This window comes from Oncorhynchus gorbuscha, linkage group LG01, assembly GCF_021184085.1.
Source record: "Oncorhynchus gorbuscha isolate QuinsamMale2020 ecotype Even-year linkage group LG01, OgorEven_v1.0, whole genome shotgun sequence".
Taxonomy (NCBI): domain Eukaryota; kingdom Metazoa; phylum Chordata; class Actinopteri; order Salmoniformes; family Salmonidae; genus Oncorhynchus; species Oncorhynchus gorbuscha.
Window position 1 is genome coordinate 87,845,370 of NC_060173.1, and position 24,354 is coordinate 87,869,723.

General features: G+C 39.6%; 1 protein-coding gene across 4 annotated transcripts in view; it reads right to left on the reverse strand.

Annotated features, from left to right (window-relative positions):
- The window catches only part of LOC124045102 (interleukin-1 receptor accessory protein-like 1), a 441,862-nt gene extending 417,716 nt beyond the window's left edge, over positions 1-24,146 (reverse strand). For 2 of the 4 annotated variants that reach the window (XM_046364361.1, XM_046364346.1), the window contains exon 1: positions 23,213-24,146. The gene's annotated coding sequence lies outside the window, so the exon portion shown is untranslated. The remainder of the gene's footprint in view (positions 1-23,212) is intronic. The other 2 variants (XM_046364354.1, XM_046364338.1) reach the window with 1 other exon arrangement.
- Between the last annotated feature and the right edge of the window lie 208 nt (positions 24,147-24,354).

The window sequence follows — 24,354 nt, forward strand, 5'->3', positions numbered from 1 at the left end:
TTAAAGTCCTCACCACATGGTATTTCGTGTTCGTTTTATTCACTGCACTCCTCCTCAAAGAGCGCTCTCGCGACATGAACCAACCAAATGAACATCAAAACAAACATGAATACAGCGATACCTCCTGGGGTTTGTGTCTGAGGAGTGTTAGGCCTGGCGAGGCTCGGTAGCCTACACTGTAAAACCATGAAACATGGAACATGAAACAAAAACAGCAGTGTTTTAAACTGAAAAATGTAGATTTGCCAATAAGTGTCCTCATCATAAACACGGGCATTTAGAATGAAAGATTATACATGATAGTCCGTTTCCAGCAGGAGAACATCTCCTAAGTGTTGTTTCCTTTCCTACCATCCCGTTTTAGAGTGCATTTAGTAATTAGACACTGATGTGATTTTCCATGCTTTTTTATTCAGATCAGTGTTAGAAATGCCTGACACTTTGCCTTGGGCCTGGCTCCACGATGGTGGATAAAGGGGCTAGCCCCTCAGTTGAAAGTTGTGCCCGCATAGTTCAAGTTTTATGTCCCTATATATAAATATATATAAAAATATATTTAAAAAACGTTCAAATGATTGAGAGACAGATTGGCGCAAAGTCTGTACGTCAGCACAGTGGACAGAGCGTGACGCTCTGTATGAAAGCAGGGGGGAAATGCATCTCATCTGCTGTAGGCTAAGTGAATAACGTGATAAGCCACCGCCTGTAATATTTGATTTGAAAAGGGTGGGGACAAGTTTACCATTGAAGCTGCTTCACTCAACTCTGCCTCACGCTCCACCACTAAAGAGTTTAGTTTAGTTATTTCTTCACTAGCTGTAAAAAGCATTAGGGTCAACCTCAGATGAATTAGCTCGCTCCAACCAGCTAATCTGCCACTGCCGCGATGGGTTTCAGAAAAGGGAAGGAGAGCGATGAGCAGTAGCAGCAGCATCAAACAACAGAGGCCGTCGCCAAACTCAGCAGTGATGATGCCGCAGAGCTCCACATGAGGAGCCTACCCACCCTACCCACCAGGATAATGGCTCCTCAGCCCCATAGACCTCCGACTGTCCCTGACGATCTTGGAACAGAGCAGCCAGCCCAGATTAGCCTAGAATCCTACCTTAGCTGTAGATTTTCTGTCCAAAAACATTAATTTAATAGCAACTGGTTCATGGGAAGATAGTGTCTGGAATACTCTGTTACTGCAGAACTCAATATAATTCCAATGCAAGAACCCAAATGATGCCCCTGGGTATAGCTACATAGTGGTACGTTTCATCATAGAAATAGATACATTCTGTTGTGTTTTTTTGGTAGGCTATTGGTTTTCGTGTTTGTTAATGGAACTGTACATACTGGAAACGTGATTATGGTAGGCTGGTATTGCTTCATTGATTACGTCGATTGAACTTGATCCACAGAAGTGTATTGTGCCATATCACAATGTGTTGCTATACTCATCAGCAGCATGGTTTCCCATGTTTGAAGTGGGCCTATAGACCTACTCTGTTAGTAGGCTACGTTTTGGTTAGTTGGATCTCCATTCGCCTTTTGTTTACTGTTAATGTATCTCGCCTAAATATAGATTGTGTCACGGCGATCTGATATTGTATTTACTAGGCCGATCTGATATTGTATTTACTAGGCCGATCTGATATTGTATTTACTAGGCCGATCTGATATTGTATTTACTAGGCCGATCTGATATTGTATTTACTAGGCCGATCTGATATTGTATTTACTAGGCCGATCTGATATTGTATTTACTAGGCCGATCTGATATTGTATTTACTAGGCCGATCTGATATTGTATTTACTAGGCCGATCTGATATTGTATTTACTAGGCTCTGATATTGTATTTACTAGGCCGATCTGATATTGTATTTACTAGGCCGATCTGATATTGTATTTACTAGGCCGATCTGATATTGTATTTACTAGGCCGATCTGATATTGTATTTACTAGGCCGATCTGATATTGTATTTACTAGGCCGATCTGATATTGTATTTACTAGGCCGATCTGATATTGTATTTACTAGGCCGATCTGATATTGTATTTACTAGGCCGATCTGATATTGTATTTACTAGGCCGATCTGATATTGTATTTACTAGGCCGATCTGATATTGTATTTACTAGGCCGATCTGATATTGTATTTACTAGGCCGATCTGATATTGTATTTACTAGGCCGATATTGTATTTACTGATATTGTATTTACTAGGCCGGCCGATCTGATATTGTATTTACTAGGCCGATCTGATATTGTATTTACTAGGCCGATCTGATATTGTATTTACTAGGCCGATCTGATATTGTATTTACTAGGCCGATCTGATATTGTATTTACTAGGCCGATCTGATATTGTATTTACTAGGCCGATCTGATATTGTATTTACTAGGCCGATCTGATATTGTATTTACTAGGCCGATCTGATATTGTATTTACTAGGCCGATCTGATATTGTATTTACTTCTGATATTGTATTTACTAGGCCGATCTGATATTGTATTTATACTAGGCCGATCTGATATTTTATTTACTAGGCCGATCTGATATTGTATTTACTAGGCCGATCTGATATTGTATTTACTAGGCCGATCTGATATTGTATTTACTAGGCCGATCTGATATTGTATTTACTAGGCCGATCTGATATTGTATTTACTAGGCCGATCTGATATTGTATTTACTAGGCGATCTGATATTGTATTTACTAGGCCGATCTGATATTGTATTTACTAGGCCGATCTGATATTGTATTTACTAGGCCGATCTGATATTGTATTTACTAGGCCGATCTGATATTGTATTTACTAGACCGATCTGATATTGTATTTACTAGACCGATCTGATATTGTATTTACTAGACCGATCTGATATTGTATTTACTAGGCCGATCTGATATTGTATTTACTAAGCCGATCTGATATTGTATTTACTAGGCCGATCTGATATTGTATTTACTAGGCCGATCTGATATTGTATTTACTAGGCCGATCTGATATTGTATTTACTAGGCCGATCTGATATTGTATTTACTAGGCCGATCTGATATTGTATTTACTAGGCCGATCTGATATTGTATTTACTAGACCGATCTGATATTGTATTTACTAGACCGATCTGATATTGTATTTACTAGACCGATCTGATATTGTATTTACTAGGCCGATCTGATATTGTATTTACTAAGCCGATCTGATATTGTATTTACTAGGCCGATCTGATATTGTATTTACTAGGCCGATCTGATATTGTATTTACTAAGCCAATCTGATATTGTATTTACTAGACCGATCTGATATTGTATTTACTAGGCCGATCTGATATTGTATTTACTAGGCCTACTGGGTACCGCTGTTTTGTTCTGTTCCGTTCTCATTCATTCATTTGCGTTCGCAGTTGTGTCGGTATTCTAAGCCAAACTACTATTCAATATTTGTTTGCATGCATGAATAACTAAGCTACAACTTTCAGCACTTAGTTTGGTAAGACAGCTGTGTGTATGGCTGCATTCACACACTGTTTCTAATGGGTGAATTGCCCTATCTATCTTGTAGCCTAAATTCATGACCAATACGGCCTTGCTTTAGGGTGTAGGGCGCTGTCCATTGTGCACATTATCATATTTCCCAGCATGCTTTGTTGTAGGATGATTGTTTGGAATAGTTTGTTTTAATTTAAGATGTATATCTTTTCTCATTGATTGATTGATTCATTGAGCTTATACTTCACAAAGATAAATAACTGACAATTTTCTAAACTAATCTAATCTGTAAGGGGTTGGCCTTATTACACCCGTTACTGAGATGGTTGTTCCAGTTTAGATGGTTTAGGTAGTGTTTTCTTCTCAAGTTCGTTACTGTAGCAGTCATTCTGGGTGTAGGTTGTAAATGGTAAAATATTCATGTTCTTGGCTATCCTCTCTCTGGCTGGTTTCTGAAAGGAGTTACTAATCGCTTAAGGAGTTACTAATCGCTTTATAAACCACAGTATTGTGACTTGCGTGTCTGATGTGATGTGAAACTGAGGCTTTCTGAAGACTGGCATTCTGAAGGCTTCGCTTTTGCCAAATAATTGTTAATTACTCGGAGCTTCGTTATATGTTCACAATGCAAATTAGTGACATCTGGTGGTCAGCAATAATCAGCGTGTCAGAGCAAGTCAACCCTATCTTTAACCGTTACTGGGAACGTTGTTGAAGTTAAGGATACATTGGTCTTCAAACTATCCTGTATTTGTACATCTGCATTGCTTGCTGTTTGGGGTTTTAGGCTCGGTTTCTTCTGTACAGCACTTTGTGACATCGGCTGTTGTAAAAAGGGCTTATAAATACATTTGAATGATTGATACCTTTTGGATATATCTTTTCCCATCTCTGGCTATTGAAATGTACGTTACTGTAATATTCACACTAACTTGCCACCAGCATCCTGTAAATTACTGGAAAATTCTGAGCAATGATACATTACAATACTGTAAAATTACTATACTATACTTTAAGTATATGCTAATGTAATTGTGTCGGTATTTCACAGTAATTACATGGGGTTAGTGCAAGCAGGTAGGTATTTGTATATTACAGTATATTTATGAATATTTGGTGTTTTATATAAATTGCACTTCTAGAGGCCTAAACAAAGGCTTCCAAGCTGCCAGTGAGTACAGGCCAAAACCCATTAAAAAGACATGGCTTAATATTCACCCATTAAAGGTTTAAGACCCGCTGTCACTCTGATCTGTTCCATATCTACATTAAATTGCTTGGGCACTACTACACATATCAGTTAAATTGCCTGGGCACAACTACACATATCAGTTAAATTGCCTGGGCACTACTACACATATCAGTTAAATTGCCTGGGCACTACTACACATATCAGTTAAATTGCCTGGGCACTACTACACATATCAGTTAAATTGCCTGGGCACTACTACACATATCAGTTAAATTGCCTGGGCACTACTACACATATCAGTTAAATTGCCTGGGCACTACTACACATATCAGTTAAATTGCCTGGGCACTACTACACATATCAGTTAAATTGCCTGGGCACTACACATATCAGTTAAATTGCTTGTGCACTACACATATCAGTTAAATTGCCTGGGCACTACTACACATATCAGTTAAATTGCCTGGGCACTACTACACATATCAGTTAAATTGCTTGGGCACTACTACACATATCAGTTAAATTGCTTGTGCACTACACATATCAGTTAAATTGCCTGGGCACTACTACACATATCAGTTAAATTGCCTGGGCACTACTACACATATCAGTTAAATTGCTTGTGCACTACACATATCAGTTAAATTGCCTGGGCACTACTACACATATCAGTTAAATTGCTTGGGCACTACTACACATATCAGTTGAATTGCGTGGGCACTACTACACATATCAGTTCAATTGCTTGGGCACAACTACACATATCAGTTAAATTGCCTGGGCACTACTACACATATCAGTTAAATTGCTTGGGCACTACTACACATATCAGTTGAATTGCTTGTGCACTACACATATCAGTTAAATTGCGTGGGCACTACTACACATATCAGTTCAATTGCTTGGGCACAACTACACATATCAGTTAAATTGCTTGTGCACTACTACACATATCAGTTAAATTGCTTGGGCACAACTACACATATCAGTTAAATTGCCTGGGCACTACTACACATACGTAGAATGTATGCAAGCGTCTGCTAAATGGCATATATTATTATTATTATTATCAGTTAAATTGCCTGGGCACTACTACACATATCAGTTGAATTGCTTGTGCACTACACATATCAGTTAAATTGCTTGGGCACTACTACACATATCAGTTAAATTGTGTGGGCACTACTACACATATCAGTTCAATTGCTTGGGCACAACTACACATATCAGTTAAATTGCCTGGGCACTACTACACATATTAGTTAAATTGCTTGGGCACTACTACACATATCAGTTAAATTGTGTGGGCACTACTACACATATCAGTTCAATTGCTTGGGCACAACTACACATATCAGTTAAATTGCCTGGGCACTACTACACATATCAGTTAAATTGCGTGGGCACTACTACACATATCAGTTCAATTGCTTGGGCACAACTACACATATCAGTTAAATTGCCTGGGCACAACTACACATATCAGTTAAATTGCCTGGGCACTACTACACATATCAGTTAAATTGCTTGTGCACTACACATATCAGTTAAATTGCGTGGGCACTACTACACATATCAGTTCAATTGCTTGGGCACAACTACACATATCAGTTAAATTGCTTGTGCACTACTACACATATCAGTTAAATTGCTTGGGCACAACTACACATATCAGTTAAATTGCCTGGGCACTACTACACATATCAAGCGTCTGCTAAATGGCATATATTATTATTATTATTATCAGTTAAATTGCCTGGGCACTACTACACATATCAGTTGAATTGCTTGTGCACTACACATATCAGTTAAATTGCTTGGGCACTACTACACATATCAGTTAAATTGTGTGGGCACTACTACACATATCAGTTCAATTGCTTGGGCACAACTACACATATCAGTTAAATTGCCTGGGCACTACTACACATATCAGTTAAATTGCTTGGGCACTACTACACATATCAGTTAAATTGTGTGGGCACTACTACACATATCAGTTCAATTGCTTGGGCACAACTACACATATCAGTTAAATTGCCTGGGCACTACTACACATATCAGTTAAATTGCGTGGGCACTACTACACATATCAGTTCAATTGCTTGGGCACAACTACACATATCAGTTAAATTGCCTGGGCACAACTACACATATCAGTTAAATTGCCTGGGCACTACTACACATATCAGTTAAATTGCTTGTGCACTACACATATCAGTTAAATTGCCTGGGCACTACTACACATATCAGTTAAATTGCTTGGGCACTACTACACATATCAGTTAAATTGCCTGGGCACTACTGCAGATATCAGTTAAATTGCTTGTGCACTACACATATCAGTTAAATTGCCTGGGCACTACTACACATATCAGTTAAATTGCTTGTGCACTACACATATCAGTTAAATTGCCTGGGCACTACTACACATATCAGTTAAATTGCTTGGGCACTACTACACATATCAGTTCAATTGCTTGGGCACTACTACACATATCAGTTCAATTGCTTGGGCACTACTACACATATCAGTTCAATTGCTTGGGCACTACTACACATATCAGTTAAATTGCGTGGGCACTACTACACATATCAGTTAAATTGCTTGGGCACAACTACACATATCAGTTAAATTGCCTGGGCACAACTACACATATCAGTTCAATTGCCTGGGCACTACTACACATATCAGTTCAATTGCTTGGGCACAACTACACATATCAGTTCAATTGCTTGGGCACAACTACACATATCAGTTAAATTGCCTGGGCACTACTACACATATCAGTTAAATTGCCTGGGCACAACTACACATATCAGTTAAATTGCCTGGGCACTACTACACATATCAGTTAAATTGCCTGGGCACTACTACACATATCAGTTAAATTGCTTGTGCACTACACATATCAGTTAAATTGCCTGGGCACTACTACACATATCAGTTAAATTGCTTGGGCACTACTACACATATCAGTTAAATTGCTTGTGCACTACTACACATATCAGTTGAATTGCTTGTGCACTACACATATCAGTTAAATTGCGTGGGCACTACTACACATATCAGTTCAATTGCTTGGGCACAACTACACATATCAGTTAAATTGCCTGGGCACTACTACACATATCAGTTAAATTGCCTGGGCACTACTACACATATCAGTTGAATTGCTTGTGCACTACACATATCAGTTAAATTGCTTGGGCACTACTACACATATCAGTTAAATTGCGTGGGCACTACTACACATATCAGTTCAATTGCTTGGGCACTACTACACATATCAGTTAAATTGCTTGGGCACTACACATATCAGTTAAATTGCTTGTGCACTACACATATCAGTTAAATTGCCTGGGCACTACTACACATCAGTTAAATTGCCTGGGCACTACTACACATATCAGTTAAATTGCCTGGGCACTACTACACATATCAGTTAAATTGCTTGTGCACTACACATATCAGTTAAATTGCCTGGGCACTACTACACATATCAGTTAAATTGCTTGGGCACTACTACACATATCAGTTAAATTGCTTGGGCACTACTACACATATCAGTTAAATTGCTTGTGCACTACACATATCAGTTAAATTGCCTGGGCACTACTACACATATCAGTTAAATTGTTTGGGCACTACTACACATATCAGTTCAATTGCTTGGGCACAACTACACATATCAGTTCAATTGCTTGGGCACAACTACACATATCAGTTAAATTGCCTGGGCACTACTACACATATCAGTTAAATTGCTTGGGCACTACTACACATATCAGTTAAATTGCTTGTGCACTACACATATCAGTTAAATTGCTTGTGCACTACACATATCAGTTAAATTGCGTGGGCACTACTACACATATCAGTTCAATTGCTTGGGCACAACTACACATATCAGTTAAATTGCCTGGGCACTACTACACATATCAGTTAAATTGCCTGGGCACTACTACACATATCAGTTAAATTGCCTGGGCACTACTACACATATCAGTTAAATTGCCTGGGCACTACACATATCAGTTAAATTGCCTGGGCACTACTACACATATCAGTTAAATTGCTTGGGCACTACTACACATATCAGTTAAATTGCTTGTGCACTACACATATCAGTTAAATTGCCTGGGCACTACTACATATATCAGTTAAATTGCTTGTGCACTACACATATCAGTTAAATTGCTTGGGCACTACTACACATATCAGTTGAATTGCTTGTGCACTACACATATCAGTTAAATTGCGTGGGCACTACTACACATATCAGTTCAATTGCTTGGGCACAACTACACATATCAGTTAAATTGCCTGGGCACTACTACACATATCAGTTAAATTGCCTGGGCACTACTACACATATCAGTTAAATTGCTTGTGCACTACACATATCAGTTAAATTGCCTGGGCACTACTACACATATCAGTTAAATTGCTTGGGCACTACTACACATATCAGTTAAATTGCTTGTGCACTACTACACATATCAGTTGAATTGCTTGTGCACTACACATATCAGTTAAATTGCGTGGGCACTACTACACATATCAGTTCAATTGCTTGGGCACAACTACACATATCAGTTAAATTGCCTGGGCACTACTACACATATCAGTTAAATTGCCTGGGCACTACTACACATATCAGTTGAATTGCTTGTGCACTACACATATCAGTTAAATTGCTTGGGCACTACTACACATATCAGTTAAATTGCGTGGGCACTACTACACATATCAGTTCAATTGCTTGGGCACTACTACACATATCAGTTAAATTGCTTGGGCACTACACATATCAGTTAAATTGCTTGTGCACTACACATATCAGTTAAATTGCCTGGGCACTACTACACATCAGTTAAATTGCCTGGGCACTACTACACATATCAGTTAAATTGCCTGGGCACTACTACACATATCAGTTAAATTGCTTGTGCACTACACATATCAGTTAAATTGCCTGGGCACTACTACACATATCAGTTAAATTGCTTGGGCACTACTACACATATCAGTTAAATTGCTTGGGCACTACTACACATATCAGTTAAATTGCTTGTGCACTACACATATCAGTTAAATTGCCTGGGCACTACTACACATATCAGTTAAATTGCTTGGGCACTACTACACATATCAGTTCAATTGCTTGGGCACAACTACACATATCAGTTCAATTGCTTGGGCACAACTACACATATCAGTTAAATTGCCTGGGCACTACTACACATATCAGTTAAATTGCTTGGGCACTACTACACATATCAGTTAAATTGCTTGTGCACTACACATATCAGTTAAATTGCTTGTGCACTACACATATCAGTTAAATTGCGTGGGCACTACTACACATATCAGTTCAATTGCTTGGGCACAACTACACATATCAGTTAAATTGCCTGGGCACTACTACACATATCAGTTAAATTGCCTGGGCACTACTACACATATCAGTTAAATTGCCTGGGCACTACTACACATATCAGTTAAATTGCCTGGGCACTACACATATCAGTTAAATTGCCTGGGCACTACTACACATATCAGTTAAATTGCTTGGGCACTACTACACATATCAGTTAAATTGCTTGTGCACTACACATATCAGTTAAATTGCCTGGGCACTACTACATATATCAGTTAAATTGCTTGTGCACTACACATATCAGTTAAATTGCTTGTGCACTACACATATCAGTTAAATTGCCTGGGCACTACTACACATATCAGTTAAATTGCTTGGGCACTACTGCAGATATCAGTTAAATTGCTTGGGCACTACTACACATATCAGTTAAATTGCTTGGGCACTACTACACATATCAGTTAAATTGCCTGGGCACTACTACACATATCAGTTAAATTGCTTGGGCACTACTACACATATCAGTTAAATTGCTTGTGCACTACACATATCAGTTAAATTGCTTGTGCACTACACATATCAGTTAAATTGCGTGGGCACTACTACACATATCAGTTCAATTGCTTGGGCACAACTACACATATCAGTTAAATTGCCTGGGCACTACTACACATATCAGTTAAATTGCCTGGGCACTACTACACATATCAGTTAAATTGCCTGGGCACTACTACACATATCAGTTAAATTGCCTGGGCACTACACATATCAGTTAAATTGCCTGGGCACTACTACACATATCAGTTAAATTGCTTGGGCACTACTACACATATCAGTTAAATTGCTTGTGCACTACACATATCAGTTAAATTGCCTGGGCACTACTACATATATCAGTTAAATTGCTTGTGCACTACACATATCAGTTAAATTGCTTGTGCACTACACATATCAGTTAAATTGCCTGGGCACTACTACACATATCAGTTAAATTGCTTGGGCACTACTGCAGATATCAGTTAAATTGCTTGGGCACTACTACACATATCAGTTAAATTGCTTGGGCACTACTACACATATCAGTTCAATTGCGTGGGCACTACTACACATATCAGTTCAATTGCTTGGGCACAACTACACATATCAGTTAAATTGCCTGGGCACAACTACACATATCAGTTCAATTGCTTGGGCACTACTACACATATCAGTTCAATTGCTTGGGCACAACTACACATATCAGTTCAATTGTTTGGGCACAACTACACATATCAGTTAAATTGCCTGGGCACTACTACACATATCAGTTAAATTGCCTGGGCACTACTACACATATCAGTTAAATTGCTTGGGCACTACTACACATATCAGTTAAATTGCTTGTGCACTACACATATCAGTTAAATTGTGTGGGCACTACTACACATATCAGTTAAATTGCCTGGGCACAACTACACATATCAGTTAAATTGCCTGGGCACTACTACACATATCAGTTAAATTGCCTGGGCACTACTACACATATCAGTTAAATTGCCTGGGCACTACTACACATATCAGTTAAATTGCCTGGGCACTACTACACATATCAGTTAAATTGCCTGGGCACTACTACACATATCAGTTAAATTGCCTGGGCACTACTACACATATCAGTTAAATTGCCTGGGCACTACTACACATATCAGTTAAATTGCCTGGGCACTACACATATCAGTTAAATTGCTTGTGCACTACACATATCAGTTAAATTGCCTGGGCACTACTACACATATCAGTTAAATTGCCTGGGCACTACTACACATATCAGTTAAATTGCTTGGGCACTACTACACATATCAGTTAAATTGCTTGGGCACTACTACACATATCAGTTAAATTGCTTGTGCACTACACATATCAGTTAAATTGCCTGGGCACTACTACACATATCAGTTAAATTGCCTGGGCACTACTACACATATCAGTTAAATTGCTTGTGCACTACACATATCAGTTAAATTGCCTGGGCACTACTACACATATCAGTTAAATTGCTTGGGCACTACTACACATATCAGTTGAATTGCGTGGGCACTACTACACATATCAGTTCAATTGCTTGGGCACAACTACACATATCAGTTAAATTGCCTGGGCACTACTACACATATCAGTTAAATTGCTTGGGCACTACTACACATATCAGTTGAATTGCTTGTGCACTACACATATCAGTTAAATTGCGTGGGCACTACTACACATATCAGTTCAATTGCTTGGGCACAACTACACATATCAGTTAAATTGCTTGTGCACTACTACACATATCAGTTAAATTGCTTGTGCACTACTACACATATCAGTTAAATTGCTTGGGCACAACTACACATATCAGTTAAATTGCCTGGGCACTACTACACATACGTAGAATGTATGCAAGCGTCTGCTAAATGGCATATATTATTATTATTATTATCAGTTAAATTGCCTGGGCACTACTACACATATCAGTTGAATTGCTTGTGCACTACACATATCAGTTAAATTGCTTGGGCACTACTACACATATCAGTTAAATTGTGTGGGCACTACTACACATATCAGTTCAATTGCTTGGGCACAACTACACATATCAGTTAAATTGCCTGGGCACTACTACACATATCAGTTAAATTGCTTGGGCACTACTACACATATCAGTTAAATTGTGTGGGCACTACTACACATATCAGTTCAATTGCTTGGGCACAACTACACATATCAGTTAAATTGCCTGGGCACTACTACACATGTCAGTTAAATTGCGTGGGCACTACTACACATATCAGTTCAATTGCTTGGGCACAACTACACATATCAGTTAAATTGCCTGGGCACAACTACACATATCAGTTAAATTGCCTGGGCACTACTACACATATCAGTTAAATTGCTTGTGCACTACACATATCAGTTAAATTGCGTGGGCACTACTACACATATCAGTTCAATTGCTTGGGCACAACTACACATATCAGTTAAATTGCTTGTGCACTACTACACATATCAGTTAAATTGCTTGGGCACAACTACACATATCAGTTAAATTGCCTGGGCACTACTACACATACGTAGAATGTATGCAAGCGTCTGCTAAATGGCATATATTATTATTATTATTATCAGTTAAATTGCCTGGGCACTACTACACATATCAGTTGAATTGCTTGTGCACTACACATATCAGTTAAATTGCTTGGGCACTACTACACATATCAGTTAAATTGTGTGGGCACTACTACACATATCAGTTCAATTGCTTGGGCACAACTACACATATCAGTTAAATTGCCTGGGCACTACTACACATATCAGTTAAATTGCTTGGGCACTACTACACATATCAGTTAAATTGTGTGGGCACTACTACACATATCACTTCAATTGCTTGGGCACAACTACACATATCAGTTAAATTGCCTGGGCACTACTACACATATCAGTTAAATTGCGTGGGCACTACTACACATATCAGTTCAATTGCTTGGGCACAACTACACATATCAGTTAAATTGCCTGGGCACAACTACACATATCAGTTAAATTGCCTGGGCACTACTAATATCAGTTAAATTGCTTGTGCACTACACATATCAGTTAAATTGCCTGGGCACTACTACACATATCAGTTAAATTGCTTGGGCACTACTACACATATCAGTTAAATTGCCTGGGCACTACTGCAGATATCAGTTAAATTGCTTGTGCACTACACATATCAGTTAAATTGCCTGGGCACTACTACACATATCAGTTAAATTGCTTGTGCACTACACATATCAGTTAAATTGCCTGGGCACTACTACACATATCAGTTAAATTGCTTGGGCACTACTACACATATCAGTTCAATTGCTTGGGCACTACTACACATATCAGTTCAATTGCTTGGGCACTACTACACATATCAGTTCAATTGCTTGGGCACTACTACACATATCAGTTAAATTGCGTGGGCACTACTACACATATCAGTTAAATTGCTTGGGCACAACTACACATATCAGTTAAATTGCCTGGGCACAACTACACATATCAGTTCAATTGCCTGGGCACTACTACACATATCAGTTCAATTGCTTGGGCACAACTACACATATCAGTTCAATTGCTTGGGCACAACTACACATATCAGTTAAATTGCCTGGGCACTACTACACATATCAGTTAAATTGCCTGGGCACTACTACACATATCAGTTAAATTGCCTGGGCACTACTACACATATCAGTTAAATTGCTTGGGCACTACTACACATATCAGTTAAATTGCTTGTGCACTACACATATCAGTTAAATTGCCTGGGCACTACTACACATATCAGTTAAATTGCCTGGGCACTACTACACATATCAGTTAAATTGCTTGGGCACTACTACACATATCAGTTGAATTGCTTGTGCACTACACATATCAGTTAAATTGCGTGGGCACTACTACACATATCAGTTCAATTGCTTGGGCACAACTACACATATCAGTTAAATTGCCTGGGCACTACTACACATATCAGTTAAATTGCCTGGGCACTACTACACATATCAGTTAAATTGCTTGTGCACTACACATATCAGTTAAATTGCCTGGGCACTACTACACATATCAGTTAAATTGCTTGGGCACTACTACACATATCAGTTAAATTGCTTGTGCACTACTACACATATCAGTTGAATTGCTTGTGCACTACACATATCAGTTAAATTGCTTGGGCACTACTACACATATCAGTTCAATTGCTTGGGCACAACTACACATATCAGTTAAATTGCCTGGGCACTACTACACATATCAGTTAAATTGCCTGGGCACTACTACACATATCAGTTGAATTGCTTGTGCACTACACATATCAGTTAAATTGCTTGGGCACTACTACACATATCAGTTAAATTGCGTGGGCACTACTACACATATCAGTTCAATTGCTTGGGCACTACTACACATATCAGTTAAATTGCTTGGGCACTACACATATCAGTTAAATTGCTTGTGCACTACACATATCAGTTAAATTGCCTGGGCACTACTACACATCAGTTAAATTGCCTGGGCACTACTACACATATCAGTTAAATTGCCTGGGCACTACTACACATATCAGTTAAATTGCTTGTGCACTACACATATCAGTTAAATTGCCTGGGCACTACTACACATATCAGTTAAATTGCTTGGGCACTACTACACATATCAGTTAAATTGCTTGGGCACTACTACACATATCAGTTAAATTGCTTGTGCACTACACATATCAGTTAAATTGCCTGGGCACTACTACACATATCAGTTAAATTGCTTGGGCACTACTACACATATCAGTTCAATTGCTTGGGCACAACTACACATATCAGTTCAATTGCTTGGGCACAACTACACATATCAGTTAAATTGCCTGGGCACTACTACACATATCAGTTAAATTGCTTGGGCACTACTACACATATCAGTTAAATTGCTTGTGCACTACACATATCAGTTAAATTGCTTGTGCACTACACATATCAGTTAAATTGCGTGGGCACTACTACACATATCAGTTCAATTGCTTGGGCACAACTACACATATCAGTTAAATTGCCTGGGCACTACTACACATATCAGTTAAATTGCCTGGGCACTACTACACATATCAGTTAAATTGCCTGGGCACTACTACACATATCAGTTAAATTGCCTGGGCACTACACATATCAGTTAAATTGCCTGGGCACTACTACACATATCAGTTAAATTGCTTGGGCACTACTACACATATCAGTTAAATTGCTTGGGCACTACTACACATATCAGTTAAATTGCCTGGGCACTACTACATATATCAGTTAAATTGCTTGTGCACTACACATATCAGTTAAATTGCTTGTGCACTACACATATCAGTTAAATTGCCTGGGCACTACTACACATATCAGTTAAATTGCTTGGGCACTACTGCAGATATCAGTTAAATTGCTTGGGCACTACTACACATATCAGTTAAATTGCTTGGGCACTACTACACATATCAGTTAAATTGCGTGGGCACTACTACACATATCAGTTAAATTGCTTGGGCACTACTACACATATCAGTTAAATTGCTTGTGCACTACACATATCAGTTAAATTGCTTGTGCACTACACATATCAGTTAAATTGCGTGGGCACTACTACACATATCAGTTCAATTGCTTGGGCACAACTACACATATCAGTTAAATTGCCTGGGCACTACTACACATATCAGTTAAATTGCCTGGGCACTACTACACATATCAGTTAAATTGCCTGGGCACTACTACACATATCAGTTAAATTGCCTGGGCACTACACATATCAGTTAAATTGCCTGGGCACTACTACACATATCAGTTAAATTGCTTGGGCACTACTACACATATCAGTTAAATTGCTTGTGCACTACACATATCAGTTAAATTGCCTGGGCACTACTACATATATCAGTTAAATTGCTTGTGCACTACACATATCAGTTAAATTGCTTGTGCACTACACATATCAGTTAAATTGCCTGGGCACTACTACACATATCAGTTAAATTGCTTGGGCACTACTGCAGATATCAGTTAAATTGCTTGGGCACTACTACACATATCAGTTAAATTGCTTGGGCACTACTACACATATCAGTTCAATTGCGTGGGCACTACTACACATATCAGTTCAATTGCTTGGGCACAACTACACATATCAGTTAAATTGCCTGGGCACAACTACACATATAAGTTCAATTGCTTGGGCACTACTACACATATCAGTTCAATTGCTTGGGCACAACTACACATATCAGTTCAATTGTTTGGGCACAACTACACATATCAGTTAAATTGCCTGGGCACTACTACACATATCAGTTAAATTGCCTGGGCACTACTACACATATCAGTTAAATTGCTTGGGCACTACTACACATATCAGTTAAATTGCTTGTGCACTACACATATCAGTTAAATTGTGTGGGCACTACTACATATATCAGTTCAATTGCTTGGGCACAACTACACATATCAGTTAAATTGCCTGGGCACTACTACACATATCAGTTAAATTGCCTGGGCACTACTACACATATCAGTTAAATTGCCTGGGCACTACTACACATATCAGTTAAATTGCCTGGGCACTACTACACATATCAGTTAAATTGCCTGGGCACTACTACACATATCAGTTAAATTGCTTGGGCACTACTACACATATCAGTTAAATTGCTTGTGCACTACACATATCAGTTAAATTGCTTGTGCACTACACATATCAGTTAAATTGCCTGGGCACTACTACACATATCAGTTAAATTGCTTGTGCACTACACATATCAGTTAAATTGCCTGGGCACTACTACACATATCAGTTAAATTGCTTGGGCACTACTACACATATCAGTTAAATTGCTTGTGCACTACACATATCAGTTAAATTGCGTGGGCACTACTACACATATCAGTTCAATTGCTTGGGCACTACTACACATATCAGTTCAATTGCTTGGGCACAACTACACATATCAGTTAAATTGCCTGGGCACAACTACACATATCAGTTGAATTGCTTGGGCACTACTACACATATCAGTTAAATTGCTTGTGCACTACACATATCAGTTAAATTGCCTGGGCACTACTACACATATCAGTTAAATTGCTTGGGCACTACTACACATATCAGTTCAATTGCTTGGGCACAACTACACATATCAGTTCAATTGCTTGGGCACAACTACACATATCAGTTAAATTGCCTGGGCACTACTACACATATCAGTTAAATTGCTTGGGCACTACTACACATATCAGTTAAATTGCTTGTGCACTACACATATCAGTTAAATTGCTTGTGCACTACACATATCAGTTAAATTGCGTGGGCACTACTACACATATCAGTTCAATTGCTTGGGCACAACTACACATATCAGTTAAATTGCCTGGGCACTACTACACATATCAGTTAAATTGCCTGGGCACTACTACACATATCAGTTAAATTGCCTGGGCACTACTACACATATCAGTTAAATTGCCTGGGCACTACTACACATATCAGTTAAATTGCCTGGGCACTACTACACATATCAGTTAAATTGCTTGGGCACTACTACACATATCAGTTAAATTGCTTGTGCACTACACATATCAGTTAAATTGCCTGGGCACTACTACATATATCAGTTAAATTGCTTGTGCACTACACATATCAGTTAAATTGCTTGTGCACTACACATATCAGTTAAATTGCCTGGGCACTACTACACATATCAGTTAAATTGCTTGGGCACTACTGCAGATATCAGTTAAATTGCTTGGGCACTACTACACATATCAGTTAAATTGCTTGGGCACTACTACACATATCAGTTAAATTGCTTGGGCACTACTACACATATCAGTTAAATTGCGTGGGCACTACTACACATATCAGTTCAATTGCTTGGGCACAACTACACATATCAGTTAAATTGCCTGGGCACAACTACACATATCAGTTAAATTGCTTGGGCACAACTACACATATCAGTTAAATTGCCTGGGCACTACTACACATATCAGTTAAATTGCCTGGGCACTACTACACATATCAGTTAAATTGCCTGGGCACTACTACACATATCAGTTAAATTGCCTGGGCACTACTACACATATCAGTTAAATTGCCTGGGCACTACACATATCAGTTAAATTGCCTGGGCACTACTACACATATCAGTTAAATTGCTTGGGCACTACTACACATATCAGTTAAATTGCTTGTGCACTACACATATCAGTTAAATTGCTTGTGCACTACACATATCAGTTAAATTGCTTGTGCACTACACATATCAGTTAAATTGCCTGGGCACTACACATATCAGTTAAATTGCCTGGGCACTACTACACATATCAGTTAAATTGCTTGGGCACTACTACACATATCAGTTAAATTGCTTGTGCACTACACATATCAGTTAAATTGCCTGGGCACTACTACACATATCAGTTAAATTGCCTGGGCACTACTACACATATCAGTTAAATTGCCTGGGCACTACTACACATATCAGTTAAATTGCTTGGGCACTACTACACATATCAGTTAAATTGCTTGGGCACTACTACACATATCAGTTAAATTGCTTGGGCACTACTACACATATCAGTTCAATTGCGTGGGCACTACTACACATATCAGTTCAATTGCTTGGGCACTACTACACATATCAGTTCAATTGCTTGGGCACAACTACACATATCAGTTAAATTGCCTGGGCACAACTACACATATCAGTTAAATTGCTTGGGCACTACTACACATATCAGTTAAATTGCTTGGGCACTACTACACATATCAGTTAAATTGCTTGGGCACTACTACACATATCGGTTAAATTGCTTGGGCACTACACATATCAGTTAAATTGCTTGGGCACTACTACACATATCAATTAAATTGCTTGGGCACTACTACACATATCAGTTAAATTGCCTGGGCACTACTACACATATCAGTTAAATTGCTTGGGCACTACTACACATATCGGTTAAATTGCTTGGGCACTACACATATCAGTTAAATTGCCTGGGCACTACTACACATATCAATTAAATTGCCTGGGCACTACTACACATATCAGTTCAATTGCTTGGGCACTACTACACATATCAGTTCAATTGCTTGGGCACAACTACACATATCAGTTAAATTGCCTGGGCACAACTACACATATCAGTTGAATTGCTTGGGCACTACTACACATATCAGTTAAATTGCTTGGGCACTACTACACATATCGGTTAAATTGCTTGGGCACTACACATATCAGTTAAATTGCCTGGGCACTACTACACATATCAGTTAAATTGCCTGGGCACTACTACACATATCAGTTAAATTGCTTGGGCACTACTACACATATCGGTTAAATTGCTTGGGCACAACTACACATATCAGTTAAATTGCTTGGGCACTACTACACATATCAATTAAATTGCTTGGGCACTACTACACATATCAGTTAAATTGCTTGGGCACTACTACACATATCAGTTAAATTGCTTGGGCACTACTACACATATCAGTTAAATTGCTTGGGCACAACTACACATATCAGTTAAATTGCTTGGGCACTACTACACATATCAGTTCAATTGGTACGGCATTTTCAGTAACAGGTGCAAAAAATATAGCCACTAACAAGGCACGTAGCAAAATTTGTTAATGAGCCACAACAATACCATGCACACACAAAATGTTTTTGGCTCTCCAAAATTACAATACAGTATTTTGTAGGGATGGTACTGAATTACAGTAAATTACTTTAGATTTACAGGAAAAGGATTTTAGATTCCAAAAATACACTATGTTACTGATTTACAGTGAATTACTGGCAATGCACCAGTCAGTATGGTACTGTACTCTGAGGGGTACAGCATTCTCACTAATGGGTGCAACAAATATAATGTTTTACAAGGCACACCTCTAAATATGTTAATGAGCCAGAGATTATTTCACTGCCCACAACCTTTTCGCATAATGCACCATAACTCACAGTATGCTGCTGTAAATATACAGCAAAATTGGGTAATACAGTGCTTTACTGTACAGCAATTGCTGTAATTCTATAGCAGTGTAGCAGAATGCTATTGAGCCCCCATAATGCATTGCTCTTTACAGTACTGAAACACAGGTAGAAAAATTTGACAGATATTTCACCGGATGTACAAATGTGATGCAGCCGCTGGGCGTTTCCACTTGCTACCAAATATGGTAGTGAGAGGAAGCCCAGTACCAGCAGTGGTAGAAGATAGAACAAGATTAATTTTCTCATCGTGGAACATTTGATCTCAATACAATTTTCTGTTCTCAAAACTAGAATATGTTGCGAATAGAGTTGACTAAGTTTTGTACACTTAACTCTTTGCGAAAGTTTTTTTAAATTGTTTTTTAGAAGGATTGCAAAGTAAAATTGAGTTATTGCACACCCGCACTCTACAGAATAGGCGTTCCCTAACGGAAATATGTGCACGCATGCTAGAACGTGCCAATAGAATCTCGCTAGCTTGTGCTTGGTTCTGCCCACCTTCATGCTTGCGTTGCCCACTATGACTCGTTTGTACGCATTTGAAATACGGGCTGTGGTCTATCTTGGTTTAGTTCTAAAAATCTTTGACTGAACTATAATATAGAATTAGAGTAGCTAACTGTTAAAGTGTTGCTGTACATTTACAGCACTTTGTTACAGTGATACGCTGAATAAATGTGTTAATGTGTTTAAAAAGTGTTAAAGCGAATAAACATGTTATTGTGTTTACCATCTAAACACTGTGACACTTTTTCATTGAAATTCTAAATGTCTTGATGCATTTAAAATATGTTACAGAGAAGTATTTCGTTGTGTGTTCAAATCCTAAACACTTGGTTTTACAGTGTATTTATTGGGTATTCAGTCATGAGGCTCCCTATTCATTCTAATTGAGACGCAGTTCTCGAAATAGGATCATCGTCAATCAACCACTTTAATCCCTGCGTCACACGTCTCCTGTCGGAACAGTCCCCCCCGGGGTTGCGCTGTTTTTCCCCAGCCGCAAGTTTAACCACACTGCGATTACCCACGGTGAGACTCGCTGTAGGAAGCTGGTTGGGAAATGACAGAGCGGCGTGTGCACGGCCTGCTGTACACAACCACCATATAGGCTTTTTTTTCTTCTTTTTTTACAGCAGCAGAGAGCAGAAAACTCACCCAATCTTAAAATTTCCCGACCACAGACTCACCCCCACACCGGTCATGAACTAACCCTTCCAACGGGAACTTTAGCATTGTGTGTCATCCCACTGGGCACACACTGGTTCAATCAACATGGGGTCTACGTCATTTCAATGAAATTACGTTGAACCAACGAGGAATGGACGTTGAATTGACGTCTGTGCCCAGTGGGATGCATCGCGTCACCTCAGTAAAATATCACATTTGAATACTTGATTGCCTATTCACCCGCTAAACTGCATATTGCCATCCAATTAAAATGCCTAAGTAACCTGACCCATGCGTTTTTATTGCCAGTAAACGGGGAAACAACTGTGTAGTCCCCCTCTCTCTCTCTGACACCCCCCCCCCCCCACATACACACACACATACACACACGCGCACACACGTTTACACACACGCAGAAATACTGAGCATGCACGCGCGGGTACAAAATGAAACAGACAAGCTCACACAGAGAGAGAGAGAGAGAGAGAGAGAGAGAGAGAGAGAGAGAGAGAGAGAGAGAGAGAGAGAGAGAGAGAGAGAGAGAGAGAGAGAGAGAGAGAGAGAGAGAGAGAGAGAGAGAGAGAGAGACTAAATGGCACTGACAAAAAAAAGTTGTTATTGCTCTTGTGAAACAAACACACAAACAAAAGCTTGTAATCGCCTGAAACATGCCCCATTTGTATACAGTACCCAAAGCCGGGATTCAGCATATGGCTTACCTACAGGGGAAAAGCTGCCGCTTCGTTTACACCTTTATCTAAATCCTCTCGCTGAGCTTCCCTAAGCCGGCGGGCCAATATGTGAGACTGCACTGCAGTGGACCTCTATAGGTCCTTTAACATCCCCACACTGGAGCTCTTCTTTCTATAAGCCATAGCAACCTACACCAATCACACGATGGCATTCATTGTACAATGTCTTTTCTCAGAAAACAACACACGTGAAATCACGTTAGCCACCAGAAAAAGCATCAGCCTATTCCACAGTCTGTCTGTCTGAATATCTGTCTGTTCGTTCTGAACAACCCAGTTCACCCCATTTACCCGTGTAGCCTGCTAATTACAGAGTCTGTGCTGCAACAGCGGCAGGTGCTTAACTTCACACAGCAATTCCCCGGTCCGTCACAGTCACGACCGTCACAGACCGCCGTGCGCGTCTATATGGATACATATTACGCCTCATACACGGTGATTGACTGAAATGCTTTCAGAATCAGAATAACTGCTGCAACTTTATATATAATTCCCTCGTCCATCGGAAACTAGACTCAATGACAGACCCGACCATTGTGTTGCAGCGATCAAAGAAATAGAATTGTAATTAAGGGCCAACCAACTTTATCAAACTGCCAGGAGCGGTATAGGCTGCGACAAGAGACAGAGCAAATGGGAATTCGCTTACCTTCAAATCGCTTTACAAAATGATCCACGAGCGTCCGTCAGTCAGTGGGGAAAGCTTTGGACATCACAGCGACGGGGATCAGCCAGAGAGAACATGTTTCCATGGAGTGTCAGGGTGCCACTGAAGAACTGTATTTCAAGCAGATCACCCATTCGGACGATAGCCGCGGCGGTTTAAACGGAAGTTTAATCCAAAGAGAAAGATGTGGATCTTGTTTCTGTTCTCAGACAGATGAAGAAGTGCCAAGCTCACTCAATAAACAGACGTGCATTTAGGTGAGAGACTGAGAGATCGAAGAAAAGGGGGTTTCTATAGTAAAAAAAAAATGAAATTATTATGACCAACTACAAAATAAAAGGCAACAAATATGGCATTTACAAAACGAACCGGGGGCAATGGAAGAGCGTAGCCTACTGAACTCCCCCCTAAATCTGCCTGCTCGCTTTTGCCAAGAGGTTCGATCAGGAATTCTCTGGAGTGTGCCCAACCATCCCAAACGCAGGACTGTGCACTCCGCTAAACCGCACCACGCCACAGACTGGAAAATACATGTATGGATATAATCGCAAGTATCCTGTATTGCCAGATCCGATGGGGGGGTTTCCTCCACAGCCCCGCTATGTGGATGCGATGCTCATAGCCTGCGCTCCTGAGAGGGAACTCTCCCCGGTCCTAGTGCCTTCCACACGGATTATGCCTCCCGTTCAACACCTGCATTCTGTCTTAACTAAAGGCCTACTCACGGATTTGAAGGGGTAAATTATTTTAAGAAGAAGATGAAACAATCCGTGGGCAGGCTTGTAATTTTAAAGCCCAAAGCCAATGTGTTATAATTACACTCGATAGCGCAAGAGGGCCACGTGGTGTGCCATTCACCCGCGGTGAGAGAGAGAGTGAGATCGAGAGACGGAGAGAGAGTGAGATACTATTTTACTGGAGGCGTGAGTTCCTTCCTTCTGCCCGCCACCAGACCTATGTGCGCGTGAAACAGGATGGGGGAGAGGGCAGCTTGCCATCACACAAATGCAGTAGAAAGGAGTTTGGCGCCTACATCCCTTTCTCTCGCTCCATGGCCAGTAAATTAAATTGATGCTATCCAATCTGTAAAAGTATAGAACATATTATTATATTATATTATGCAT